This window comes from Podarcis gaigeae, assembly GCF_964106915.1.
Source record: "Podarcis gaigeae genome assembly, chromosome: 6".
Taxonomy (NCBI): domain Eukaryota; kingdom Metazoa; phylum Chordata; class Lepidosauria; order Squamata; family Lacertidae; genus Podarcis; species Podarcis gaigeae.
Window position 1 is genome coordinate 70339116 of NC_139682.1, and position 21154 is coordinate 70360269.

The window sequence follows — 21154 nt, forward strand, 5'->3', positions numbered from 1 at the left end:
AGATCCAACTTGCAGATAATTTCTCTGGGTGCTTGCTGTGCAAGAGCAATTGCTAATTTGCATTTATAAGCAATTCTATTCACCTCTGCGCTGCCATGGAGCCATGTAGCTTTTGTTCAAGACTGAGGATCTGCTGAAAATTTAAACTGGACAAGCAGGGTGATTGAGGGAGCAAGGACAAACTGGCATTGGGAGGAGGAGAAAAGGAAAGGTGTCTGAGAGAGATCTCCATGGGGTGTGTGTTCCTGAAAGTTGGTTAATTTTTCTGTGTTTTGTTTTGCAGGAAAGGTGCATGGGCATAGCCAGGATTTATGTTGGGGAAGCAGGCTTTGTGTTGGGGGGTGCAGAACCTCAGTTAATTAAATATTTTTATTGATTTGCTTGATCTGGGGGGGGGGGCAGCTGCCTCCCTTGGCTACACCCATTGGGGAATCAACATCATTTCAACATTCCTACTGAGATCACTGGGTTCCCAAAAGGCTGGGGACATCAGATTAGTGCAACCACTTCTCCACCAGAAGAGACATGAATAATGGGTTCAACTGTTGCTGTTTACCAGTGCCTTGGGATACTTGTAAAACATTTTGCAAAAAGGAATTAGTGATTTGAGGAGTAGGAAGCTTGGAAAATTCTGGCTAGTTCATTCACAGTTACAACATTCTGGGATCCTCATGTCACCTGGAAAGGCCTTGGCTTCTGAACTTCGTTTCTGTTGTTGCTTTAATTTGTCTGTCACAAAAGACAACTGCTCACAATTGTTCACAATATGACTCGCTGTTGCCATTTCAGGCAGTCACACCAATTCTCTGATAACTAGAAAATCTCATGAACTTGCTGTGAGTGAGTACATGTATTCTGCTATTTTAACAAAGCTGTCTTCATATTTTGATGCAGACATCGGCTAATTATTTGAATCCATCTAAAATAAACCCTGAACACTTTAAATATAATCACAACTATCTATTTCGATATTAGTTGCAATATTTTCAGTAAATGAGCTCCCTATTTGTATCATTGAGTGAACATTTTTGTGCAACTTTGGAAAGTCCTTTCTGAGAGACCTTTCCTTGGATTTTTGTCACTAAGATGTAGAATTCCACCTTGGCCATGTTGTGAAATTGAACAGGTGTTGGTGTGGCCTAGGGGTTAGCAAGGGTGGCCTACAGAGAGTGTCTGCAATAAAGTTAAGAGGTGAGTTGGCTGGAAATTTCCTTTATCTTCTGTGTAAAATATACACAATATAAAGGTAAAGGTAAAGGGATCCCTGACCATTAGGTCCAGTCGTGGCTGACTCTGGGGTTGCGGCGCTCATCTCACTTTATTCGCCGAGGGAGCCAGCATGACTAAGCCGCTTCTGGCGAACCAGAGCAGCGCACGGAAACGCCGTTTACCTTCCCGTCGGAGCGGTACCTATTTATCTACTGGCACATTGACATGCTTTCGAACTGCTAGGTTGGCAGGAACAGGGACCGAGCAACGGGAGCTCACCCCATCGCGGGGATTCGAACTGCCTACCTTCTGATCGATAGGAGGGAGAGAAGCAGAGCCTGCTTGTTTTAAAGGAGCAAAGTAGGAGAGGAGAGGAGCCTTCTCCCCTTATACCCCTCTTCTGCATTATTAGCAGCATCCTTCTCCACACACCCCACACATGCTCCTTGTCCCTTGAGTGCTTTTCCTTCCCTCCCCACTTAAAACGTGGTTACAAAGCACGGATCCACATGGATCCTCAGGATTTTTGCATTGGGCTACCCCAAACTCACCGTCAGATCACATGTCTGTGGCCACAGCATGAACCACAAAAATCATACATCCACTGTTTTGTTTAGAATATTTTTTTCCTTGTTTTCCTCCTCTAAAAACTACGTGCGTGTTATGGTCAGGTGCGTGTTATAGAGCGAAAAATACGGTAATTCTCCAAATGTCAATCATTATGTAGCTAAAACAACACCATCTACAACAAGAGGGGAGGTTTTAGGCTTAGAGGAAGGCCTAGGGAGGATACACCCCAAACTAGTACAATGAGAACTGAGCATTTTTTATGTCCAGGGAATGCTGAGTATTAGACAGCATGGTGCATTGCTGGGGGTTGGACTAGATGACACTTGTGCTTCCTCGAGGTCTACAGCTCTATGATGTCCAGAATATTATGAAAAAGGGCATGGCAGACTGGAGCCCTGAGCTGGACTATTCTGTACTCAACTATTTCATTGCAGTAGCCACTTGATAACAGTTTCGTAACACTTCCTTCTTAGCCTCATGTTTCTTGTAACCTAGAAAAAGTCTGGAGTATTAGCCTGTTTAAGAAAACTTTGTAGCATGCCAGTGCTAGCTAGCAACCTTTTACGTTGCAGTGTGTTTAGAGGTCACTTTAAAACTTTGGTACTTCTTACTACTGCCATAGTCATGTTATATTCAAGTCCTAATAAATAACTTGCAGAGAAGTTGGAATGCTTCGCTTGCATCTTAATTAACGTTTTCTGCTTGGTCATGATCAAAATGGGAATGTATTTACATAAAGTTAATCAAGCTCTTGTTCCTAGCAATTGGGAAAGGGTATAGAGAATTCTTTTCTAACTTGTAAGATGTAGTTCATCACTATTGCTTAAATAAAATAAAATGAATATGTGTAATAGCAGGTAAAGTTGAGGAAGCCTTCTTAAAAGGGGATAGGCAATTGTGATGCTGAAGACCAGAACATCATGGTCAGGATTCAGTGAGTGAGTCCCATCCACAGAAGCCTGTGCAAGGACTTTGGCTTGTGCAGTGGAACTTACCGTACTCTTCCCTCCCATGCCCCTGCCCTGAATCTTCCAACATTTACCAATATTCCTTTTTCAACATTTTCTTAAGAAGGTAGACTATATATCCTATTTTTATTCAGATTTATAAAAAAAGGAATTCACTTTTAATCAATGCTGTCTTTAAAAATACAAGCCGACTTTGCTGGGAACAAACATTTTAAACCAAAGTAATTTGTCTACTTGGTATCCTTTAGAAGGTCATGGTTCAGTTTTTAATACTAGGAGTCGCCGCCATGAGTGCTCCATGTGGTGTCCACAAAAGGCCTCGGAAAATAACTCCTCAAAAATTCACAATACAAGACTATTTGTCCTTTCTGCTTGGTTCTATTATTATTATTATTATTATTATTATTATTATTATTATTATTATTAAAGATTTGACAATAACAATAAATGAACAATAACTAACACATCAATTCGCTTTTTGCTACAGTTGACCATCTTTAGCAATAATTAACAAACTACAAAACATCGCTTCAAATTAGTCAACTTTTCATATTTAACTTTGTCTTTTTCTTAGCTGATAAGAACTTGCTCGGTTCTTCAGGTAGCCACTTCGTTACGCTTCACAGTGATTTTGTGATTGACACTTCCTCAAAATTCCCAATGTTCTCACTGGCTCAGAAATGCTTTTCAGCACCTGTTCTAGCAAATAAAGTGAGCTGAAACCAGCTATATAAAAGAAACACGAGACCACCCTGACTTCTGAGTTCAAGCAACATGACACAATTGGTCATTACGAATATGGCAGTTGGCCAGAAAGGGTAGGTACTTCATGACAACAAACAAAGCATTTTAAGTCTCATATATTTCAAAGGCAGAGTGTTAGGCCTCCATGTCCATATAATCAATGGGAGTTGAGATGGGTTGTGCCCTTTCCCTTCCATGGAGTCCTGCCTATTAATTACAAGCAACTGTTTCTGGAACGTTATCGGTGTTTAGTCCTTGGGTGATGTTACTTGGTGACGTGTACAGTGAACCAAGCAGGGTTTTCAATCTCACCTCGTCTATAGATTTATTATTTGTTGAATATAGTGATATACCACCTTTCTGTCAAACAGTTTTCGAAACTCCCATTGTTCTAGGCGCATTTCATGACAAGGAATTTCATTCGCGAGAGCCGTTTCTGAGCTCTGGGTACAGTACCGTGCCCAAGGTTTCCCATTAAAACTGCATCATGGAAGAAAAGGAGGACCTTTTTTTGCCTCCCCACGTCCAGCCACTCTCTGAAGACTGGAGAAGAGACCCTCTTAAGAATATTAGGGGGTGGGCAGGGGAAGGACTAGATCATGTGGAAAATGAACATAATATTTTAGCTGCAGTTCATTCATTTTCAGCTCTGTATTCTTCTTATAAAAAAGAGGTTATGTTGTTGCACCCGTAACCTTGGTTTAAGGTGCCATTTAGCTCCTAGCTTCCATATCTCAGTTTCTAACACTGCTGTAAAAGCACCTAGGATGGTTTACAATTCAAAATATTAACACGAGCTAATAGTGCCATTGGATAATGCAAAAGCTTTGTGGACCACTGCATGGGTTCAAAGTGATGGGTAGTTCCACTGTCTGCAAGAGAGGTGTATAAGCACTACAGCTGCAATCTCCCATCTACATACGGTACCGCTTTTCTAGAAGCTCCCTTGACCTTCAGAAGCAGCCTAGGGGACACAAGTGGCTACAGCAGGAAAGGGCAGACAGGGAAACATATGGCTTCAAGCATATGTGGTGTGTAAAGGTTTGAATTATGCTTTTATGTTATATATAGACTATTAGTTTAAAACGTTTATGTTACAGCAACAAGAGCAATTGTTATAGCAACCAATTAGTACATAAGCTTGTGCAGGAAATGTAGCAATTAAACAAATTCATTTAGATATTTTTTTAAAAATTTAAGACATGCTTTAGGTACTTGCATTTAGATCAGGCCACTAAACTATTTATATTGACAGACCTTGAAGGAGCCCTGTGCTCTTCACTTATAGGCCAGCGACATTAGGATCTTCAAGATTGATTCCAAGAGTGTTTTTCTGGATTAAAAATCAACAACACTTGATCTGTGTTCTGAACATTTCACCTTTGGTGCAACACAATCTGCACTGTAGAAGTCAAGAACTATAATATTTCTGGGTTTTGTAAGTTTCCTGTATTCCTGAGGAACACACAAGAAGATTTTGTCTACAGAGTGTAGCTTGTCCTCTGAAGAAACAAGCAAACTAGTCATGCTATATTTAAACTATGTGAAATTAATGACCGTGATCTTAACCAGAAGAATGCTCTATTACAGATCAGTTCTATGGAGCAGGACTGAGGAGCTGTTAACATCCTAATGATTCATCCTCGTAAATTAATGTGTGGTAGGCTGACATAGCCCTGCTATTCTACCCTGACCCTTTCCTCCTCTTTTCTTATCTATGACTTCATCCATAACTTGCCAACTCCTCAGACGCATCATGTCCAGAATGGAACTTCTAGTTTTTTTTATAGTTTTTATGTAGTCTTGCTTACTGGCTTTCACTTTCAGAGCAAATAGATAATTTAATTTGAAGGTTGGCTTCTGTTAACAATACCTTTTAAAACAATTTTCTTCAGCTAACTGTACTCCTGTTCATGTTTTTTCGTCTCAGTTCTGCCTTCTTTGCTTGCCTCAAGCTCTCCTGCTGACTAAGGGCAGTCCCCTAATGTGCTACTGAAGGTAGTTAATGCAGTCTAAAATGCAAATACTGTATACGCACACAAACCTGGAGCTTACTAGATTGATGCAAATATTTTATGTTGTTTGTTCAAAGAGTGGGACTCTTAAAATGCAACATTAATGGTATGGGCTGCACCCACAGAGCAGTGGCACTAATGTTTAAATATCACACATCACATTGTTTCACATTCCATTGGCTGTCCTGCCCTCTTTTTTCCAGTATTGGAACCTTTTTCCAAAGTAGATGTATCTATTAACTTTTGACACTAATCCAGCTTGGACACCAGGACAAACCATGTTCTTTTGACATGCAAATGAACCTCAGCAAGTCTTGAGCCCATGCACTCCTTCCTTCTGACAAGGCCAAGAGGAGCTGGAGAGCTGTCACATCCATTTGTGATTAACTACAGGTTAGAATCATAGAGTCATTGAGTTGCAGAGTGGGAAGGGACCCCAAGGATCATCTAGTCCAACCCCCTGCAATGCAGGAATAGACAGCTGTCCCACATGGAGATCAAACCTGCAACCTTGGCATCATCAGCACCACTAACCAAATGAGCTAGGTTGCAATGTTAGAAGCCAACAAGCTGGTTAAAGGTGTGTTTGAAACCAGTAGGCTTCAAATCGAGAACGTGGCCAGCTTGTGTCAACCAATCTTAGTTAATGTGAACCAAAAATTGTGTGAAAGACAGTTGTTCCTCCCTTTTTAGCAGTGTGTTGACATCTGTGGGGTGCTTAGGAGCCATTTCCCCTTCCTTAAACAAGGTGCATTCCTACTGCCACCAGCTGATAGATGTGTGGGACTGCAGCTTACTCCTGTGAAAGGACAACCAGGAGTGCACTTGAAGTGCCTACTTGTTCCTTTGAACCCGCATCCCTGACCACCCCACACCTGACATCAGGTATAGGGTGGATTTGCGTGGCTCCCCCAAAACGGCTTGGCAGGACAAAGGTTGCCTGCCTTACTTGATGGGTTGAATATTTTTTGTGATGCATCTTGTGCGAGATGATGTTAATTTGGCAGCACCCCCTCTCATATAGTTTGTTGCAACTTTGTGGGCTTTGGGTTGTGCCAGATACTCCTAACTTGAAACTTCTCATTTACTAGCTCTTATGACTGGCTGCCCAAGGAAGATCAGTGAAAATTCCTACATTCTTCTGCTGCCTTTTGCAGCATCTTTAAACGCCCACAGTGAGCATCACCTCCCCAAAATCTGGAGGTTAGGATTTGGAGCAGTACTTAGTGCTGAAATGCTGCCTTATTACTTCCAGGCTTTCAGATTGCATGCCGTTTCTCTGGATGCACGGATTGGTAATGATTAAAATACAATCCATTAAGGAAACACTAATGTCGTTACCCTGAAGTACCCCAGACTGAAAGATTTTTCTAGTCTAATTCGTTGTACATGTAAAGCCTGGCCATTCCTCCAAAATTCCCTAGGCTTCTCAGTGAAAGCATTTGTGCTTGTTCTGTGACAATAGCTACAGGAAAAAGGCGGAGACAAGTGATTGCATAACGCCGATGGGCAAGAGATGGCATTTTCAGGTCTCTGCCGTCTTACTGAGCTTATTCAACTCTAAAAACCTTTCCCTGGCTCTCTGTTTTTACATAGAGCTATAAGTGTTCCATTTTCTCCATCCTTTCCAAGAGAATTCAGCTGTATTGAACAACAGCTTCCTTTCTTTTTGGTGCAAGCTATTGAGTCACAAAAGTATTGTAATCATCATGTCAGATGGCTCTCTGCTTTTGACGATCATATGTCATAATGGGCTAAAACTCCTGCATCTGCCAGTGCCACCCCACACCCTCAGCTTGAATCCTGTCACTGATAGTGCAGATATCTGGAAATTATTGTGTCGGTTCAGATTCAGTCATGGGATATTGAAATCTGCACAGTGTGCGTTAATATCTGATGCTGGGAAAGCGGTGTAGCTGCTGACAGGGAAGGTGATAGTCAGTTTGAAGGGTGAGGAAATCTCTCGAGAACAGGAGAGGTTGTGGTTTTCAGAGCCAAGGGTGGCGGGAAGAATAGAAAAGGGGAGCAACCTCATAGTTATCCAGGAGGGTGGAGCAATTCACTGGGTGTGGAAGAAGGGCAGTTTTGGGCCATGTCAATCTCTAGACAGTTACTTGTTTTCTTCCAACATGAGCTACTACAAAACAGTACTTGCCCACAGCTCCTGTAAGTTGTCCTTTGCTCTGTTGGGCTCATTCTACCATGTTTCCTCAGCAAAGCTCCCACTTTTCCATATCTTACTCCGCAGTGTTCTACTATGGCATTACCAAAGAGTGCATCCAAGCCAAGACAGACGTCCACTAAGACTTCCATTTCTCAAGTCTTGCCATCTGTTCCAATCAACTTTCATTAAGATTGTGGCACTGCTACCTTCCAGCTCGTCCCACCTCTTAGCCTCTTTAAGAGGCATAGGTCAGCCACACAGAATATGGAGCCGATTTTTTCATTTTGCACAGAGTTTTCACTTTCCAGGAACTACAGCTAGTTTTAGACTGCAATTATAGAACTGTAGAGTTGGAAGGGACCCTGAGGATCATCTGGTCTCACCCACAGCAGTGCAGGAATATGCAGCTGTCCCATACGGGCATTGAACCTTTTCTTTTGCTGCCATGCTACTCTTCAGACCCCTGATTCGCCCAGCACCCATCCACCAAAAAATATTCTTTTTTGCTGCCATGTTGCCAGGTCAACCAGGTGTTTTGTAGGGTATTGTCTTTTGCTGCCAGGCTACCCTGCAGACCCCCTTATTCTCCTGACAGCAAAAAAAACAAAAAACAAAAAAACCCTCTTAATTTGTCTTGTAGAAAGGGTTACTCTGTACCGAAGTTAACATTGATGCCTTTTTTTGAGGTGGAAAATATTTTGAAAATGATGTTCTGAAGTATCAGTCCATAGAGCAATTCTGTTCAACAGTGATTAAAAACTACAACTATTTTTGCCTGGTTGGACCTCAAAAGTATCACAGGGAAGCATGATCTTAGACTCCCTCTAGTGGTGATCTGGTTACAATAATCTATATGCAAATACCTCCCATACGATTTATATCTAATAATCCTTTCTTGTTTCTAGATCTGGTACTTTATTCAAGGGTCAAAGGCTATCAGTTCTGAATTTTTAAAAAAGGCTTAAAAATAGAACTGAGTGCAGATTATCGGCTAGCTTCATACATTTCTACTACAAAGATATCTAACAAATTAGTCTCTAGAATCTAGATGGGAAATAAAGATTGTTAAATGCTTGCCTCTGACAGATTTTGAAAGATGGCTAGTCTGAGATCATGAGCTCTGTTAGGACTAGACAGCACCATTACATTTCTTTTGATTGTGCTCTTCCTTACCATGTATTCCTCACGAACATACTTTGTGTTTTTATATTGTAAAGCGCCCCATGATCCTCAGATGAAGGGTGGTATCAAAATTTAATACATAACAATGATAATAAAGCACTGACTTGTAGTACATATTTTCTTTTAAGGAAGGAAATGCATTTTTTTCTCTGAAATTGATTCCTAGTTTACTCCACCCTAGCAAATATTGAATAAAATGGCATGAACAATGTTTAAAGCAGGCATAGGCAAACTCAGCCCTCCTGATGTTTTGAGACTACAATTCCCATCATCCCTGACCTGGTCCTGTTAGCTAGGGATGATGGGAGTTGTAGTCTTCAAACAGCTGGAGGGCCGAGTTTGCCTATGCCTGGTTTAAAGCATGCAGTAAAATGGATTTCCCCCTTCCAAACAAAAGCATTACATAATCATAAACAATGGCTTTATTTGAAGTCCCTTGTAAACCAAAATATCAGCTGATGTGGTTGAAAAGCCATTTCAGTTTTTTAAGAGTTCAATATTGATGCAGTTGCAAATATGAACCTCATCTATACTTGATGAAGTGATAACTGTGTTGCTGGGTAGGTTGGGGGGGGGGGCTGTATGAGGATCCAGCCATACTATTTACACACTCGCAATCTTCTGAGAATGTGACAAATGGAATTTCAGTTACCAGCTTTGGAGAATTAACATGATATTGTGAGTGGAAACATTACCAAAGAAATTATGTCTGCAGTCTGAAATGTGTCGGGAACCAGTGAGCAAGGCAGAAGAATAAACCTTGAGGCAAGAGCCAGGAATGAATCAGGATCAGAACTAAAGAGCTGAGGACAGGCCAAAATACAGGAACACACCAGAGCTCTGGACGACCTTATTGCTCATGCGAGTATTAGTGGCTCAGAAAGACGCAGCGGTCAGCCAGATGGTCAAAGTCATTTTGGGAGTTTCTTCCCTAAGAAGCCTGCCACCTGCAGCTTGGCGCTTCATCACATGGGGGAGCGACACAAAGGTTCCAGCAGCCCCTGATATTCCTGCCACCCAATTTACCACATGATCACAAGCAATTTTAAAAACAAACAAACAAACTTATGGTTTTGCGATATCAACCAGTGCTGGGGGACAACACACTAGTGAAGACTACAGGTGGTGCTTCAGAGAAGGAGAGAGAGAATGGAGGGGGCGTATTTTATCTGGAAGAGCTGGATTTGGGATGTTGGTATTTGCATGATGAAAAAGGGGGCCATTTTTGTGGTCCTGTTCGTAGGAGGTCATGTCATGGCAGAATTTAGTGGTCATTTGTGGCACTTTTCCTGAGTGTGTTCTGCAGAGTTCATCCCATCCCTGTGCTTTTCTTTCAATGTTGCTCTGCCTGCAGTTGATATGACAGCATGTCAGCTTGCAGTTGAGGTGTCATCGCAACAAGCATCTGAAATTTTGGTTTTCTCTGTTTGACTGTGATTTGAGATTGTGTATTGATTGAAGTGTAATCACGACCAAATTGTCATAATAATGTTGGTCGGCAAGCCTTTTGCTCAGAGGCAAGCTTCTTCAAAAAAAGTGCCTGTGCTGAAAATATTGCTGTAATTATGAGATGTGAAATAGCTCACCCTAATTTAACCTTCAGAGTATGAACCTTGATGAACCTTGGTTCCGTTCCCATTCTGCCACTTCCATTTCGCCACAGTATATCCATGAAGTGAAATCAAATTATGGACAGTATGACTCAATATTACTGATCTGAACCACTTGTTTATATAAATATCATACATATTATTTCCTTGTAGAAAGCAGGGGATTCTCAACTGTATTAGAAATGGGTTAATGTGAGAGTTCATTGTCTTGCCTGCTGTGGGAAAGCGATTAATTCGGTTGCATAAAATAAAACCTTAAATTTAGGAGCAGATATTTATGCAGTGATGAGGCACCTAGGTTATGCTCCTTTCCCTCTTATTTAAGAAGATCATAGTATGAGAATATCATAGGAATGGCATCTTGACATAGTCTCACTGTTTAAATTTGCATATTTACTGTCACTCTTTCTGCCGTGCATAATCCTTCATTTAGCAGTATGTAAGGCTACCTCTTGATTTGGTTGATTCAGTTGACATTCATTGTGTCTAATCTTAAGTGAACCGAACACTTAGAAGCACATGAAGATTGGCTTGCTTGGTCGTGCCAATGCTCTTAACACAGTCGTTTCCTGACTCTCCACCCCACCCCAAACGACTTGAAAACTGCCGAGTGTTTTGGTGGACCAATTATTGATTTTTCTGCACATTGTAGCAAATTGTAATTGTAATGTAACACAGCAAAGTAAAATATAAGAAAAGAATGAATAAAAAGATAATTAAAATCCATATGACTATTTGATGGGGACATGCTGAGGACCACCTGAATGAAGTTTGGGAACACCTTGTCTATCAGGACTATAACACTCAAACTGGTTGTGGCTGGAGACAGGACACAGAATCTGCATGGTGATTTCAGAGGATAATTGGAAAACTCACTCAGAGCTGCATCAGCCATGGCATCTAGCTCTCACCACAGTGGCAAAAAATTGTCCTCAGATAGAGTCTCCAAGTTGTCCTAGACTCCATCTGCTGATATAGGCATCAGCAGCCGACAGACCATTCTGAAGAACTCCACTGACCCATAGCTTGAGGTTGTGACGGAAGCAGTAAAGTAGGTCCTCACATTCAGACATGAATATGCACTCTAGCATTGTTTGGTTGTCCTTACGGTAGGATTTTTCTTTCTGCTGGTACAGTGGTACCTCGGGTTAAGTACTTAATTCGCTCCGGAGGTCCGTACTTAACCTGAAACTGTTCTTAACCTGAAGCACCAGTTTAGCTAATTGGGCCTGCTGCTGCTGCCGTGCCGCTGGAGCACGATTTCTGTTCTCATCCTGAAGCAAAGTTCTTAACCTGAGGTACTATTTCTGGGTTAGTGGAGTCTGTAACCTGAAGCGTCTGTAACCTGAAGTGTATATAACCCGAGGTACCACTGTATTCAGTCTAATTCTGCATACATGGACATAGAGCATACTGCCAACCCCTGCCAAAATACAGCTTAATGTTGATACTTTGGTTGATCAAGCTGTATTCAAGTGTTTGTGTGTGTGTGTGAGAGAGAGAGAGAGAGAGAGAGAAGGGAACTGCTTTTCAGCCAAAAGTCTTATCTTATGCAGACAGGGAAGACTGTTTTAATTAGAAGCTTAATCTAGCACTGAACTGGATTAACTCCCAGAAGCTCTTATGAGCATCCACTCACTGTTACCAGCTGGAGTACATTCCTTTGCAAATGCATTTCATCTGCATACCTAGAGTATTGCTCTTTAAATCCTTTTCCTCTTTGGGCACTGTCCGTTTGTCAAAAAAACAATCTCTCGTCCTGTGAGACTTTACATCTTGTCAGTGTGAGATACAGTAACGTTTTGGAGAGCTCCTTCCTCACCACTAATTATTCTTTTGATCAAGTTCATCTGAGATTCTGGGTATGATGGCATTTCTGTTAGAAAATATAGTATTGGCTTGATTCTGGCTGAGCTGAGAGAATCCAGCAGCTTTATAGCAAACAGCCATTGCAGTCACTTTGAACAGAAAAAAATAAAGAAGCAGTAATGACAGGAGAAGAAGAAAAGAACAAGAAGTGTATAAATGAGTTTGTGATAGGCTGTTACTATGCTTCTAAAAAGCCACAGGGAAAGAATGGTACAGTTTCATGTCTATAGAATTTTCCAGTATGAAATATGTGCCTAAAAAGAGCTTTCAGATAAACTGCATTTCCTAAGTTGAGCAAAAATGTGTCTTGCAGATCAAAAAGCATCATTTGCTAATAAGGAAACAGTGAATATTTTAGAAATCTTTGTAGCATTTTTTCTTGTGTTTGTGCTTGTTAACATATCAATAAAAATATTTAAAATGAAAAGAAATAAACCTTTATAGCTTGCTTTTTATTTCTGGAACTGGGAAGTAGGATAACCTGTTTGCATATGGTTAACATTAGATAATCATTGCTAAGAACAATTCATACAACACCTCCCTTCCAAATGTAAAATGTTACAAATCCTGGCTTCTGATTTAGCAGCTGGCCTGGTTGCCTGTGGTGAGTAATGCTCTCCCAGCCAAGTTTTCTCTATGCAATGAATCCTCTGCATGCAGCTGGTTGAGCTGCTCTTTGGGTTGAAGAGCTACTAACTCCAAAGCCCCACTTGCAATTTCTAGCATGGCTTCAATGCAAACGTACAGTGTGCTGCTGAGAGGAACATGGCTTTCGCACATTCATTGCACAATTGTCAGGAAAGGTTCACCAGGTAGCTGCTCTTGGTGTAGCATTGCAGTCTTTCATCCAGTGACCAGGCTTAGTGCTTTCAGTTGCCCTTCCCAAGAGTCAACCTTCCTGCTGTGAGACATATACATCAGCAAGAATGGAAAGCAGCTTCCCCCAGTCATTAACATACACACTCCCACATGGCATAAAACCCTCACCACAGACGCTATATGTTGTTAAATGTTAATGTCCTTGTCAGAAGCCCTCAGTAAATAAGTAGTTTGGGAGTTATGTATTAGATTGCATGGCGGTAGGGACTATATAGTGTATGTAAATGAAACTGTCAAATACGGAATTAGTTGCTGTTTCTGTAATATCACAGCGTTGTCTTTCTGATTGCAAAGCAGCAAGGAAAATAACTGAGCAAGAAGACCTGAAGGGGAGGGTGGATATACCTTCCTCTTAGAGTAAGGGTGGAGGATTTGTGGCCTTCTCGATATTGCTGGACTTTACCTGCATCAGCCCAGCTGGCAGGGTCAGCCATAGGGGATGATGGGAGTATAGCAGGCCTATAAAGGGATGTGGGTGGCATTGTGGCCTAAACCCCTGAACCCCTTGGGCTTGCCGATTGGAAGGTTGGCGGTTTGAATCTGCGTGACGGAGTGAGCTCCCCTTGCTCTGCCCAGCTTTTGCCAACCTAGCAGTTCGAAATCACACCAGTGCAAGTAGATAAATAGGTACCACTGTGGCGGGAAGGTGGATGTCGTTTCCGTGCACTCTGGCTTCCATTATGGTGTCCTGTTGCACCAGATGCAGTTTAGTCATGCTGACCACATGACCTGGAAAAGCGGTCTGCAGATAAACGTGGGCTCCTTTGCCCTGAAGCAAGATGAGCGCCGCACCCCATCGTCACCTTTGATTGGACTTAACCGTCCAGGGGTCTTTTACCTTTTTATAGCATACCCTAGTAGGCCTATATTTGGGCTCCCCACCCAAGCCTAGAACCGAAGAAGGTCCCATGCCTCTGCGCATTCACACACATGGGATTGTGTATGTATGGATGACCACTGAATGAACCTTTAAATTTGGTTTTGGATTATAATTCCCATCATCTCTGACCACTGGTCCTGCTAGCTAAGGGTGATGGGAGTTTTGGTCCCAAAACAACTGGAGACCCAAGTTTGGCGAACACTGCTTCACAAGAAACTGCAACCCCCTTCGCTCACCCCCATGTAATCTGGAACTCCATGCGTCTTGCAGGACAGGATGCTAAAATTAAGGTGCCGTACATCACTAAGCGTAGCAGACTTCAGCATTGCATAATGGTCTTATTTTAGTATGGCAAGCTAAACCTTTTGAGGCTTCCAGTGTACAGTGTGTGTATTCCGTAGGGTGCAGTATGCTCATACAATCTTAGAAATTGTAGAATTCCTGAGAAGGATTATGTGATGCTAATGAAACCCTAGCAGGTTTTCAGCATCAGTAGCTCTAATTTTCAGACAGCTGCTGCATTAGATTGTATTTAATGATATCGAGGCCCAGCTGGAGTTGTCTTAGCTGACTTTGCTTACCAGTTGAACAGAGCACCAGGTGTGATTGCTGGAGTGTGGAAATAATTCTGTTGTGCATAGGCTATCATCAGCAATGCTATTTGCTCTCTCGTCTAAAGATGTTTTTACTCGCTGTTGGAGAAAATAAACACTTTGGACATTGTTAGTAAATACTGGTTCATTAGTCTAATGCTATTTATAGCAAAGTGGCTACAATAGTCCTTAATGTCTTCGGTGGAGGGGCATACTAGAATTAAGTGTAGAAGACTAGCTGCTAGTGGGTTTGGCTGTTAATGTGATCCAGGGCAGTTTTGTTTCTTGATAGTGCTTAATTACATGGGGTTGTATCCAACGAATCATGAACAGAAGGGAAATAGCTGCTCACAGACACTTGTACAAGTGGTAGCGTAAAAGTTGGCTCAATGCTAAGAGGCTCCATAGAAGAATCTGCCTGTTCTTTTCTGCAAGTGGACAAACACACTTGGATTTAGCTTCACTTTTCTTGCACGGTACTCCAGTTCACAATATAAAATATTTTTTCCATGAGCAGAGGACACTTTCCAACCAATTATTTATGGCATTCATGCAAATAACTCTTCGGAGAAGTCAGCCTTGCCAACCATTTTCCATCTCATTGTGGCTGTTGCCAGCAGTGGACTTGCAGCAGCTTATATGTCTGCCATGGCATTGTGCTGTTTTGAAAGTGCCAGTATTACTGTTGCATGTGCTTCTCATGCCTCCCCTAGGGTTGCCATATTTCAAACCTGGACATTTTCAAGCTATTTTTAGGGGAAGTTGACATACATCCGGATTTTCCCAGACACTTACACAATTTCTGCTTAGACACTTCTATCGTCTGCGGTATTCCTGGTACAGTGGTACCTTGGGTTACAGACGCTTCAGGTTACAGACTCCGCTAACCCAGAAATAGTACCTCGGGTTAAGAACTTTGTTTCAGGATGAGAACAGAAATCACGCGGTGGCAGCAGGAGGCCCCGTTAGCTAAAGTGGTACCTCAGGTTAAGAACAGTTTCAAGTTAAGAATGGACCTCCGGAACGAATTACATTCTTAACCCGAGGTACCACTGTATGACCTAGCTAGCCTTAAAGAAATAAAGAATACAAAACAATTCAGGTGAGCTAGAGCTAGTTTATGGGGACGCAGGTGGCGCTGTGGGTTAAAGCCTCAGCGCCTAGGACTTGCCGATCGAAAGGTCGGCGGTTCGAATCCCTGCGGCAGGGTGCGCTCCCGCTGCTCGGTCCCAGCGCCTGCCAACCTAGCAGTTCGAAAGCACCTCCGGGTGCAAGTAGATAAATAGGGACCGCTTACCAGCGGGAAGGTAAACGGCGTTTCCGTGTGCGGCTCTGGCTCGCCAGAGCAGCAATGTCATGCTGGCCACGTGACCCGGAAGTGTCTCCGGACAGCGCTGGCCCCTGGTCTCTTGAGTGAGATGGGCGCATAACCCCAGAGTCTGTCAAGACTGGCCCGTACGGGCAGGGGTACCTTTACCTTTACCTTTAGAGCTAGTTTTGCTGATAATCCAGTTATGGCCACTAGGACTTTTAGGAAAGGTCCACATTATAATCTATGTGGTTGTGTGTTCTAATCTTTCTAGTCTATACGTTGCAGCTTTTTTATCCAAGAAATTGAACTCTTAACTGAAATCTCATAGCAGCATCAGAAACAAGCACTTCACATTTCTAGGACATTACTACAAACTACAAAATGGTCCCTTTGTGGACAAAATAGACTCAAAAATACTAAACTACTGCCAAAATGTGCATCTAAGTGCATTTTAGACACACACAGTGCGGAAGAGCAGATATAATTTTAAATGGCATTGCTTCAGTCCTGTCAGGGATGAGCATAGTGTCTGTGTGCAAAGTCAGTCCCATTTATCTTAATACGGTGTTGTTTTATACACTCAACCCTTCCTTCTTCCACCAAGGTAGATGCAACACCCAAGAGGCCATAGTAAAGAATGAGAGAGGTCTGTACATGTCTCTTATGCAATCCACGGTTTTTCAGATTCAAATTAAGCTAGCACAGAGCTGAATGAGGCCAATGAATGGAAATCATGCAGTGAAATAGAAATTAAAAATCAGATCCATTAAAAACCGAATCCTAATGACTGCAAAAAGGGGGGGGGGCGATAACTTGCCACGTAATCATTTTTTGCATTGGAACATCCGAATGGCTTTCTGAGGTGTTTTTGTTCCAATTTCATGTATTTTTTTTTTTAAAAAAATGTTTTATTTTGGGGGTTGTGGTGTAGCAAATGTGATCCTTTAGTCTAAATTGCATCCAGCTCATAGATCTGGAAATAGCTGTAATCTCATCATCTTTATCATAAATCCATCTCTACTCTGAGCTGCAGATTATATCTTTATAAGATTTTTTTTGTAAGTAGGTCTTTGAAAGGAGCAGTCCTTTTTTTAAGTGAAGCAAAATACTGCTTTTATTTGAGTTATGCCACATACTAACACACGCAGATGAAGTATGGAGAATTTGAAACAAGGGCTTTTTTCATCCTACCAAATGTCCGTTGAACTCTGATTAATGCATTGGCTGGATTTTTGGTCCTAACAGAATTGTTTCTAATTCATGTAGAAAGATATAAGCGCTTAAGTTTGTTATGTGCTCTGCAGACAAAACTATACTTTTATAGCACTAGCGTCACAGGCCAGAAGTATCAACAGTGCTGGGTTTTTGCAATCTATTTATTTAATATGGCTCTTCCAACAGTTTTAGGAGTCACTTGGGCTGACTGAAAGCCTAATGATTGATTCCAAGGATTATCGTGTGCCCTTTGAATGTGTGTTTCCTCTCTAGTTGCATCTCACTTTAAAAACATATCCTTGAGCTGAAAATTTTTATCATGACAATTGCAAAAGAACCCTGACCTTCTAAATAACTTTCAATTTGATGGATGTTTCTGAATAATACACGTAAAATATTCCAATGTATTCTGGAATATTTTTAATTCCATTTACCAATTTAACACATCTCATCAGAAGTAGTGAGGAAAATATTAGTCATTTAGTACTCAGCACCTTTAAAATCTGGAAAATTTCACCATCCAACTTCAAAAGGTTATGCTCTCCTTAAATAACTAATAGTTCACATAATGTTAGGCAACCTCTGGCCCCAGGGCTACCTAGGGCAGTGTTTCCCAACCTTGTGCCTCCAGATGTTTTTGGCCTACAACTCCCATCATCCCTGACCACTGGTCTTGCTAGCTAGGGATGATGGGAGTTGTAGGCCAAAAACATCTGGAGGCACAAGGTTGGGAAACACTGACCTAGGGTACTCAACAAATTTTTATCCTCAAATAAAAACATATTGGAGGTCACAGACACAGGGAGGTTAGGCTGGCCTCAATCAGGGCCAGGGCTTTTTCAGCCATGGCCCCGATCTGGTGGAACGCTCTGTCACAAGAGACTAGGGCCCTGCGGGACTTGACATCTTTCCGCAGGGCCTGCAAGACAGAGCTGTTCCACCAGGCCTTTGGCCCAAGGCACAGTCTGATCCCCTCCTTTGGTAATCCTCAGAGAACTAGCCCAATGGTTGCCATTAATTTAATTTGATTTTGAATTGATTTTAAAATGAATTGATTTTAGAATGCTGTGTTACTTTTATTGTTGTTAGCTGCTCTGAGCCCGGGAGGGTGGGATCTACGAAAGCATATATATATATATATATATATATAAAATAATAATAATAATAATAATAATTATTCAGGTGCCAAGAAGGGGAAATGAGGTTAAAGGCGATGCCCAAGAAAGGAAGAGGAAAAATATACCAAAGGGGTGTCCCTTTGGTATTTTGGTCTGACCCCAGTCACAACTGGCTTTGACCCTACCATTATGTGGCCTTCATCATATCACTTCAGTGGGAATGTGGTCTGCAACTGGGATGGGGGTGGGGAGTTAATGGAAGTGCACAATGAAAGCTGATAATATAAATCTGCATTTTTGTACTTGATAATCCAACCCGTTTCCTCTTTGTGGTTCAAAAAGTACTCTGTATCAGTGTTAGAAACGGGGGTAGAAAAGCTAGGAGCCAAATGGCTCCTGGGACCCGGGTTGTGGGCGCCAAAGCAGAATGCCTAATCGCCAGGGTGGGGTGAGTCGCTAACACTTCTTATTTATTATTTTGATAAGCATGAACTAATACACAATTCATGTAAGTGACACATGGTTAATGTCACATTTTTAGCAGAAGTTGTTAATGCATGTTTAATTTGGTGTTTACAATAAAAATATTGGTACCATTCTTCAGTTTTCAAAACACTCTACTCTTTATTGTTAAACTCCTTAACATATTGTTTATCCTTAACATATACTTTGAGGCTTCAAAGCACGTACATTTCAGTAATCCTTGAGTGTCAGCCAGGCACAAAAAATGGCAGACTTTTGGGGGTGCTCGCAAATCGAGAATCTTAGGTGCAAAATGCGCCTGGTAATTTTGAATCCTGCTTCGTCGTCTTGAAGATAGCTTAGTTAGTGGGACATCTCACAGGCTTGCAGAAGAATAGTTTTACATTAGGGAAACTGTGACATAGTTAGAAATGTCTCAAACGCAGGGAGCACCTACACACACTGAACAGATTATTTTCCTACATAGAAAAATCAACACTTGCATCTTGTACACTGTGTACATTGCTCTAGCTGAGAGAAGGAGGTTGCTGAAGCTAAAAGCTGCTGTGTCAGCTGTTCTGTATTGCAAGCTGAGTGGCTTTCCTGAAAGTCTTCTCCTGAGAGGGCTGCCTAGGCTGCCAAGAAGTGTGAAGTCTGGGTAGCTTTCTTCTAACTAGTTACACTATCGGGAATGGGGCATTCAGGAATGTTCATTGTTCTTATACACAAACCTTGACTACTTTGACATAAACTGGACTTTGCTCACCCGTATCACCTATTTCATGGGGATAACGGTCCAAAGTTTTGCTGTCACTTCAAGACATTTGGTACTCAGCTTATTTTCTACTTCTTTGCAGTGTTAGAAACTGATATATGAAAGCTAGGAGCTAAATGGCACCTTAAACAGAGGTTATGGAAGCAACAACGGAATGTCCAGGCACACTTTTTTATATGTGCTGAAAATGAATGTGCTGAAAACTGCATCTAAAATCTTATGTTCATTTTCACAGGGTCTAGTCCTTCCCCTCCCCCCCCCCTAATATTCTTATGATGTCCCTTCTCCAGTCTTTGGAGAATAGCTGGAAGTGGGGAGGCAGAAAAAGGTCCTCCTGAAATCTTAGGCACAGTACTGCGCCCAGAGCTCAGAAATGGCTCGCACTGTTGAAATTCCCTGCCGTGCTGTTGAAATTCCAGGTTGCAAAATGCGCCTCAAACAATGGGAGTTCTTTTGCCAGTGTTATTTTAGAGACTTCTACTGCAGTGTTGATTGTTCCTGTTCACAATCTTTGGCTATGACTTTGAGTTGATCATTTAGTCCTTTTTCTTTAAGAGATTATATGAAGTCCCCCCTCCTTTAAAGTTTACAGCAACATTGAGAACAATTAAACCACTTGTTTCTCACCGCATCTATTTCCCCCTTTTCACTTCCTACAATTAACTTTGTGTATCTGTGTGTGCCTTTTCGCTTATTGTCTCAACTACATTCTTCTTCACTGTTCTGTCCTTTGGTTGTTTAAATTATCTTCTCTCATTCAGCTTGAGCTATTTACATTTCAGTCCCTTCATTTTGAGCTGCTTTGTGCCTCTGTACTCTTAAGTTTTGTTTTGTTGGTGATCTTTGTTTCACACCATCCATTTCACGTTGTTTGAACTACATATTATGTCCTCTAATTTTTCTTAACTTCCTCCTTTTCATGCATTCTCTTCTTGTTCATATTCTGCTGTCTTTTTTCTTTAGAAAACAAATGAATAACCAAATATAGGTGATTTAAATCTACCTTTGGTAGTTCATTCACATATTTTCATATATCATTGCCTAGTGTTTGATGGAATTCTTCTAGGATCTACTGCCCACTTGTATCTGGCACATGGTGTTTTATGATTTAGGAATAAATATCTCCTTCACATACATATTATTTGAAATGCACGGCTCTCAGGATTTTTTTACTATCATCTTTAGATTTAGAACTGTAATCCTGCTCCTCCCTTCTTGTTCTTTGGAGACAATATTTTAAATTGTGATCCTTTGGCAGGGATTGTTTGAAAGTTAACCCAGCTGTGATTGCTGTGTGTAATAATTTGAATCCATAGGCAGAATGAAGTAGAAACCAACATCATCACTAGAGAAGCTGATAATGCCAAGGGTTTCTTCTCATTACCTCTCAGCCAGTCCAGCATTTTTTCATCCAAAACGCAGCATGGTTCTGCAAATTATTTGCCTGTGAATTAAAAGTCATTCCACTTTCTGAAGGAAATATTGTTGTTAGAGAAGCTACAGAACTTTCTTTCTTGACAGAAGTTTTTTTTGTTTGTTTGCTTAAAATATCATAAAAAATGTTTTGTTTCTTTAATCATTAGCTTAGC

The 21154-nt window shown here is 41.4% G+C and overlaps 1 protein-coding gene and 1 long non-coding RNA gene across 3 annotated transcripts in view; one reads left to right on the forward strand and one right to left on the reverse strand.

The window, feature by feature from the left end:
• LOC310846704 overlaps positions 1-4242 on the reverse strand; it is a 69131-nt gene extending 64889 nt beyond the window's left edge. Inside the window, exon 1 of the long non-coding RNA XR_014565492.1 lies at positions 4187-4242. This is a non-coding gene — a long non-coding RNA (uncharacterized lncRNA). The remainder of the gene's footprint in view (positions 1-4186) is intronic.
• HS2ST1 (heparan sulfate 2-O-sulfotransferase 1) overlaps positions 1-21154 on the forward strand; it is an 84558-nt gene that overhangs the window by 39136 nt on the left and 24268 nt on the right. The gene's annotated exons all lie outside the window — the stretch shown is intronic.